This window comes from Rhea americana, unplaced genomic scaffold, assembly GCF_003343005.1.
Source record: "Rhea americana isolate MKP2758 unplaced genomic scaffold, rheAme1 scaffold_141, whole genome shotgun sequence".
Classification (NCBI taxonomy): Eukaryota; Metazoa; Chordata; class Aves; order Rheiformes; family Rheidae; genus Rhea; species Rhea americana.
This window is the reverse complement of record NW_028185495.1, coordinates 1,584,651-1,593,506: the sequence shown is the minus strand read 5'-3', so window position 1 is coordinate 1,593,506 and position 8,856 is coordinate 1,584,651. Positions and strand designations below refer to the sequence as shown.

The 8,856-nt window shown below is 39.8% G+C and overlaps 1 long non-coding RNA gene across 1 annotated transcript in view; it reads right to left on the bottom strand.

The window, feature by feature from the left end:
- Positions 1-6,102: 6,102 nt before the first annotated feature.
- Positions 6,103-8,856, bottom strand: part of LOC146599332 (uncharacterized) — a 21,971-nt gene continuing 19,217 nt past the window's right edge. Inside the window, exon 3 of the long non-coding RNA XR_014895043.1 lies at positions 6,103-6,148. This is a non-coding gene — a long non-coding RNA (uncharacterized LOC146599332). The remainder of the gene's footprint in view (positions 6,149-8,856) is intronic.

The window sequence follows — 8,856 nt, the reverse complement described above, 5'->3', positions numbered from 1 at the left end:
TGATTTCTTTTCTCCCCTTTTCAAYCTGAGGGGAAAAAAGCTACTTTTATCAAAAATGGACTGTTGGAAGCTATGTTCAGATCCAGATTATCATTGGACTAACTTTGCAACTAGTTTTTATATCTGAATTAATGCTCGGAAGCATATTTGGATTAAATAGCACTAACCATAGAGATATAGGTTTTTTTGTATTTAAAAAAGAGGGTAACATCACTTCAGCAGTTGTAGTTCTATATTAGGGTAATGAATCTAATCATGTTTCATACTTCAGGGTTTCCTTTAATAACCTATAGAGGTCAGGAAGGATATCTCTCTGATGGATAGATTGATCTCTGGGATTTGATTATTTTTTCCCCAGTTTCCTCTGAGACACATATCAGCCTTGGCCACGTCTGTGCTCTGAAATGGGAGATAGAATCTACCAACTCGAGGTTYGTGTCAGCTGTACCTTTCTCCCCTGCTTGTGGAAGGAATTTTCCATTCTCTCAGATTGGCAGGACCCGTTAAGGGACTTTTACCTTCTGATGTATGAAGCGTGATTGACTTGCTGAGATAACTGGAACATACTGCTTCCTTGCCAAACATCTAATGCTGCCTTCATCTCTCCTGCAATTACTTTTTCAGAAATATTTAACGTAGCTAACGTCTGGTTTTCTTATTATATATCTGGCTAATATCTCACTGACCTAGTAATTTCCTTTCTGAGATCTAGAAAATAGGCCTATTGTGGTACTGGGTCTCACATGGAACGAAAACTAGAAGATTCTGCTTGCATTTTTCTCTCCCAACTTTTGGGGCTGGTAAGATACTTTAGCATTAATGAAATGTACGGTTTGAAGACCTCAAGAGGTCTTCAAGTCCAGTCTATGACAGAGCTGCATAATTTATTCAGTAATCAGTCGTAATTTCTGTAATGACTTTGTTTTGATTTTCAGATGGGGAAGGTATAAGTTAATAGCAGAGRAAAATGATGTTGTGTCTACTGCAATTTTAATATACACTGATCATCTTCTAATTAATTTTTGCAACTAATGCTCCTGATTTGACTATCGTAACCAGAACTGGATTGAAACCAAGTCATTTTACTGAATATCCTCCTGCTAGGGTGAGCTATAGGAAAGGATGATTTTTTTTTCACAAAATTGTCCTGTTGCGATTTGTGTTTGGTTTGTGAATCACACAGCCTTTGCTTATTGACTGCTGCCTACCCAGACATTCTCTCTTTTGTTTGTTTGATTTATCCTTTCTCCAAGTATCGTGCTCTTGTCTATCCTAAATTTCAACTTGTTAACTTCAGACCTATTTTTCACGATCACTTTGATTTCTGAATACATCCATCAGGATAACTGGTGCTGCAGTACTAGACTGTACTCTACAATCATTGAGCTTATCATGCAAACAAAAGTCATCTTCTCAGGAGCTATATGTTATTATATGTATGTTACTATATTTAGCAAGTGTAGTCACTAGACAACGAATAAAGCCAATCTGCCAGTATCTTAAGCACTTTGGGCTAGTTGAACAGAAAAAAGGAGGAGGGGCTGCGGCAAGATGCAAAGGTATGAAGTAATATTGATTTTACTGAGAGCTGGGAAACTAAGCACATTTGAGGACCCAGACCTTTTATTTCTAAGTTACAGAAACCTCAGTGCCTAGCTGCTGTATACCTGTTCCTAGAGAAGAACATCCAGGCTTTTGTTCTATCGGTGGTATCCAAAGTTAGCCCACTTAACMAGTAGCTTCCTAGGTGATTTCCCTGATCATAAAGCTACAGAGCTTTTCTCCTTCATTTGTGGTATTGCTACACCAGAGGAGGGGTGGGGGAGACAGGTGGCAGGAAGAAAGTAGCCAAAAGGCAGGCAGCCAGGAATGTATGAGTTTTATGGAAYATAAGAGGCTGAACCCATGCAGGAAACAGATGAAATAAAAGCTAGGTCTCTGATTTCCTTCATGAAATCTTTAATCACTGGAAGGAAAGGAAATCTAAACTTTTCCTCCTTCTGCGGATACCTACAAGAAACTGGTAGCCACAAATGCATCTTGTGCTGCGCCCTACCCTGTCCATTTGCATTAGCTTCCAATAAGCTACTTGAGAAAATTTTGGGTGGGCARTGTCCAGTTCCTGGATCCAATCAGGCCTTTCAGGCATCAACCTGCCCTGCACTGCACTGTCAAGACAGAGGTAATTTTGTGTACAGTGAAAAAGCACAAATGCCTGGGACATTTGAAAATCAGAYGGCAGAGTACGGGTTCTCCTAGGGYGAACTGGCAGTTGACTGAGGGTATTCAGTACCAGAAAGGCCAATTTAAGTGCCTAAACTCTTCAAGTTAGTATCAAAGTGCCTTTTAGGCTCTGCCTGCTCCTTTAACCCTCCACATCTCCATGCRGTGAGATACAAGAAAATTAGGTAATTATCCAGTCTGCTGCTGCTCTTATTAGCTTTGGAACGAGAGGCTTTTCCCAGAATCAGGATCCTGTTCTACTTAGTGCTATACAAACAAGGAGGAAATTCCTGGCTCAAAATAAGCTAATGTATTTGCATCCTGCAACCATTTCTGTAGAGCAGACCATCACTCTTGCAGTTTTCCTCTTCCCCCACACCAAATTTCACACTTATCAGGAGGCACGCTCTGTCTCTCTCCTCGTAAATTTAGAGATATGTGTGAAAAGTTTTCAAATAGTTGCATTCCTGATGAAATTTCCATCAGTTTGTGATTTGCAGTAAAATAAGCCTGACAGTTTTCCAGAAAGCAGAAGGTGTGAAATTTCTCTTGCAATGAAAGCTATTGGAAGCTTTGTCTAAGCCCTTTCTTTTCAACCTTGACTATGCTTGTCTACGCAGAAGTGTGTCATCACTCTTTCCCCTTTCCTTGCAGACGGGGATATTATGAGAAAGTTTCAAAAGCTACACTGTTTTTTATTCTTTGCATAAAACAATTCCTACAAACAATAGTGTCTAGAAGCAGTTCAGCCAAAGACATCTAATGCCAAGTTTTCTTCAAGTAAATAACAGGAAGTTAGTATAAAACCTAATTAAATTAAGCAACACAGCCTAAAAATCATAGAATTTATTAAATGGTGAAATCATTTATTTTCTGATTATAAACGACTTGGCATAAACCATGTGAAAATATTTCCATTTATAAATAAGTTAGGGGGGGAAAGAACTTAGACCGGAAGGCTGGCACTATGGGCATCAGTGTAGCTTGATGTTCCCACGCTCAGTGAGTTATCGATAGTAGATTTGTAAGTCCTGTGTTGCTTTCTCTTGCTACACCTCAAAGCTATCAGGGTGGGGAAAGTACCAACATATAATAATTCTCATTGCCAAAATAGCAATAATTGTCATACAACAGGAATACAAAAATTGCCAGGAAACAATGCTGAGAAAGTATATGTAACCTAGGATACATTATTTTGGTAGATAAAATGTTTTGAAGACTTAGCTAGTCATACTTAATGTCGTAAGATAAAAAGGTTACTTATCAGGCACAGACACCCCTCAGTTAAAGAAAATACTTGAGAGTGACAAGAATATCAATGTCTGGATTTCTTTTTGAGGAGGATTTTCGAGTCCTGTATTGTGTCACTTACTTAGTTTCAATGCTACATAAAAGACTGAGATCCTTATTTTTTTCTACYCATAAAATCTCTTAAAATCAGGTTGTTATTACTATACTGAAAGATTGCTTTATAGCTTACCGGAGTTACCTTCCTAGTCTTCCACTGAAACATTCATGACAGTCCATAGACGTATTACTGGAGTAACTTCCAGAATGTGACATTGACGGTATTAATGTAATAATACCATCAAAATCTATCATATCTAGCATGAAGGGTCATTTTCAAAGTTAACAGCCTAAAGCAGAGCAGCAAACTGTTAATGCTGTTAAATAAGTTGTTAACTGTTCAGAAATCTAAGAGTTTTAATGCTATTACCTATAGAGATGCAGCCAGCTGCCCAAATCTGATTCATGTAATTGAAAATACTGCTGACACAGATTATTTATACTCATCTACGCTTTCAGTTGTATGCCTGGTTTCGGCCAGCTCCACACTGCGCCGCTTATTTACGGGTCTAGGCCATGCTCTGCAGCATTGCAAAGAGAACGTAAATGTGGCTTTTCGTCGCGATAAAGAGAATAGGGAAGGGACAGAGCAGATGTGYGCTTAGATTCCTTTGCCTCAGGAATTAATTAAAAAAATCTAAACACGTTCTCCTGTTAAGTATTCACAAGCTTTTTTTAACACTAYGCCTCTGCCACAATTCAATCCTTTTCTCAGTCCTCAAAGCCAAGCTGGCACCTTCCATTTTTTTATGTTATCAAACTTCCACGCTGATTGTTGTTTCTGCAGATTTCTACAAGMGCAAGCTGCACTTTCCTACTAAAAAGCTGCAAAAGGAAGAAGTACAGGCCACAGTGATTCTTTTCTTTAGAAAACAAAGCGCAGATCGTGGCGAAAGTTTCAGGATTCACACAACTCTCTTCCGAATTCCCGCGCCCTCTCCACAGGAAACACTGGGCAAAGTCATCCTAACTAATTACTGAGTAGTAAATGAGGCAAATCCTGGCAAAGCTTATACGGCCATGGGGGTCACCTCGGCCCCAGACAGCTGGTGAATGAGGCGACCGTGGCCAGGACAACCAACCCTGGCAACTGGTGCCCTCCTGGGCCTGGCACGGGGCCTGCAGCCAGGAGCCCCGGTCGCTCCCCGGCGCCGGCAGGGAGCTCGCATGAGTGAGCTGCCCCTTGCCCTGTGAATTCCTGTCTCGCCTCGCTCCCCAGGTGATGCTTTCCACGTTACCCCAGAGCACAGAGGAATCAGAAATATGTTCTCTGAAAACAGAAAACGAGTTCTTCATGGAAAACCAAATTTTGTACCTTCACATGTTTACAAAGCGTCTCAAGTACGTTTATCTCACTAATTCTCTTTCTGTGCAAATACTTTCTTTGCATGTACGCTAAAGTAGTGCTGATACTGGAGACAGTGTTGGAGAGGAAAGAGAGTTTTAAGAAGTAGCAGTCACCAGCCGATCTGTCCTCTTACCTCGGAGATTTCCACTGAGCACCAGGACAGCCTTAGGGCTCCCCTACTYGACATCAGTAAGGAAGAGGGAAAGTTACCTACGCTTGAGCACTGAAGAGTTCATTTGGACATCTGAAAACACCACTTTGACTTTCAAAAATAACTGTGGTCCTTTCCACAAATCAGACTTTCAGAAAACACTTACTATAAACGACAATCAGGAGAGATGTAGAAGTAAGAGCAAAGAGTCTGGGAAGCTAAAAAATGCATTCTGGGTTGCAGGTATCGGCAGTAGCAGAAACTGTGTCTGCCCTACATGTTCTGCYGAGTTCTGCTGACTCTGTGCCTCTGGGGCCACAATTTACATACAGAAATAAAAAAACATGAAGATTTTCCGTTTGATGTATATTGGTTCTTGCCATTAGAGAGAAGGTGAAGATAAAATAGAAATACAGATAGTTGAAGTACAAGATAAAAACTGGGCGCTAGACACAGATTAGCCGTAAAATAAATCTGGCTGCAGTACTGAACATTGGGTGAGCAGCTAATCCAAACCCACAASGGCTCACCTGGAATCCTAATCCAGCGCACTACATCCACCTTCAGCACGAACGTCTTTAAGCAATCCTGACAAGTGTGCTGTTGTGGAACTTTACTTTTAGTTGCAATTTCTGGCATTTGCTTTAACGGTTTTGCTCCTGCTCCTGGGTTTTCCACATGTATGTATTTATTCATATAATCTCGACTCAGTCAATAATTGCATATCTCTGCCAAGGACCAGCTCTTTTTTACATTTATGAAAAGGCCATTCTTTTTTCCCTTGCTGTGTTTTATGAGTTGGTCTACATGCTATTGCTCCTGAGACCCTCTCTGAAATTGTATCCTATTATTCTCTCCCATGTTTTTCTGGCAGGTAGGATCATAAAGTGGGTTTTTCACTACCACGGCAATGAGTTGGTTGCTGTGTTCTCGTCCTGAGTTAATAAAAAAATTGGTATGCGTTTTTTCTCAATGACTTTGAACATCCCATGAAAGTAAATGAAAAGGCCTCAAAACAGTGGATACTTCATACCTGGGAATATTTTCAGGATACTGCAGTCACATGCTTTAGGTGGGACCTGTGAAGTTAAGCAGCAGAAAGTCATTTCAGAGCCTCTGTGGTGGACAGGTACAGATCTTTCCTTAGCATACTGCAAATAAGTCTTCTCAATGGATGACTCACRCTCCAGTAGAGCACACCTAGTATCTACTGTTCTGAGGAGCATAAATATCATTTATGACCTGTAAATTAGGCTTATTTCACTCCCATTGAGAGATGAARGCACAAAAAACTATTCCAGACACTTTCAGATTTTAGACTAGATATTCCACATTATCCTCATCCCCCTGATGTTAAGTAACAGCTAAGAAGCTTTTTGTTTATTTGTTTTTTCTGAGTGTATGCATGACAGGCTTCTTAATACCCGACACAATTTGGCAAAATGGGATTGTGAGATAATCTGGYAGAACAGCTGGAAGAAAAACACACATAAATGATAACGTTTGTTCATTTAATGTGGCAGTTTATCAAAATTCACACAATAGCGTTGGTAGAATTAAGAATTGTGAGGTGGGGAGGGTGGCAAAGCTTTGGGTGTTTCTTTGATAGAACTTGATTAGTTTGTCTTTATAAGATTTTAAATACAATAGTCTCTGATTTGTGAACTCTAGCTTTTCAGCATGAATTTCAACTTTCTCCCATTTCATTTTTTCCTGTTTATCTGGGGAATCTATTAACTCTTTCACTCCTAGTGACCTAGTGTTCAACTGTTCCTGTGCTGATATTCCCAGCCTTTCTCCCATACTGGATGAGAGTTTCCAAAAGTAAGTAACATCAGCTGCAAAAAATCTAACATAGCCAAAACTATGGTCTATCTTATGAATAAGCACAAATCTAATAGCATAGCTGTAACTCTGTGGCCTGCTCATACGAAGTATCTTTTAATAGACCATCTTGTTTCTTTGCGGATCATAAGCAAATATATGCTTAATGGGAGTTACAGTGGGATATGAATGTAGCCATAGCAGCTGAGAACTTTATTTTCTGTCATTGTGATCCACTATTTGGAAAATAAAATAGGCTTACATTCTCCTTCATATGGGTGAAAACCTTGAGCWGTTCCACTGCAGTTAAGAGTGACCCCAGCTGGAATACTTTATAGTGTCTGATGATGCTCTGCATATGACTAATGTTCATTTTTTAAACTAAACATTGCTTCAAGAAATCTTTTTCCTGACCTCTTTCCCTCAGCTTTTCCAGTACTGTTTTTTTTTCAGAAAGTATTCACCCAGAAATTCAATGGAAGTGACTGTGATTAGCGGATGAAGCAAAATTACGAATGCTTTACTAGAAGCCAAAACCAAGAATTTCAGCAATTAATTCCTYTATTAATGCATCAGCCCCACAAATGCATTCAAAATCGCACTGCAAGAACCACATCTATGTTGCTATTTTCCCTGCAAATGGAAGTTTCCACAGAATTATTCCTTACTTCATCTTTCAAAATGTAATATGACCCCAAACATGGTTTCTTTCCTCTCTACTTAATGTAACTGTTCCAGACATTATTTTACCAAATGTCTCAAATTAAACATTCTCCGTCAATTACAGATGATAGAGATCTGCTAAGATAATGAGAGTGCTACTACAATGCCTGCTTTAATTGCTACATTATAATCTCCAGACCTGAAAAACTCCAGAGACCCCTTATACATAAAATGCCTTTCAGCTATGCAGGTGTGGAATTCATTACAAGTTGTTTCTCCCTCCCTTTCTCTCTCTCCTCTCTCTTTTTAAAGGGGGGAAAAAATCCTAAATGCCTTGGAACTGTGCCAGCGCCTTGGGGTTTTGCAGTAAGTTGAAATATCATTTAAAGTTTAAGCACAATGCTGCTTTGGAAGTTCTGCCGAATAGAGGGAAAAGCAGGAAAGCATGACCACAAGGGTTGTTCAAAGACCAACAACAAAATGGTGACATTTCTGCAAATGTACCACCGCCATACTTTTCTTTAAGGGGGAACAATCAGCTTTCGAATTATTTTGCCATCTCTCTGAAACGACAACTGACCAAAGGACAGCAGATTTCTTTTTTTCCCAGCAGAGCAGAAACAAGCTGGACAAGGAAAGACATATCTGTGAACAGACTCTTTTTTCCTGAGCGACAAACCTATTGTTACAGTTTACAGTTGGTGAGTCAATTATTCCAGCAGTTAACTCATCAGTTTGCTCTTGTATCAAACACTTTATTGCTCTAAGACATCCAGAGTCCTTGTAAAAAACCTGAAACAATGCACAATTATCACGTGCGTAGTCTCCGCTATGCTGAGGTCATATTAGTGCAGATGAGACGGGGATCATAACAGGAAAGTGAATCCAAGCTGCTTTTTTCAATTTCACTGATCATGAGACAGCAACGGGCTGTTATAGCTGACCTAAATTACACTGACTGCAGCAATCAGGTAGGACATCTCAAACTTATCCTTAATCGACYCTTTCCATGCATGCTTCTCTGGCTCTATGCCACCACGGGAATGCAATTAGACTAGGAGAATCCTCAGTTGCCCTTTTAAGATAACTTTCTGGCTACTTTCTGGCTAATATGTGGGAGAGAGCATAGAGGAACAAGAACAGAAGCTGAGGTTTTGACCCAGAATCAACACTGTAATAATTATTTAATGGAACCACGATACAGAATAAAACAGGCCAGCGGAAACTACCACAGTAATAAATATATACCATTACACATATCCTTAATGCTACAGGGTAGGGTTTCTTTTCTTTTCTTTTT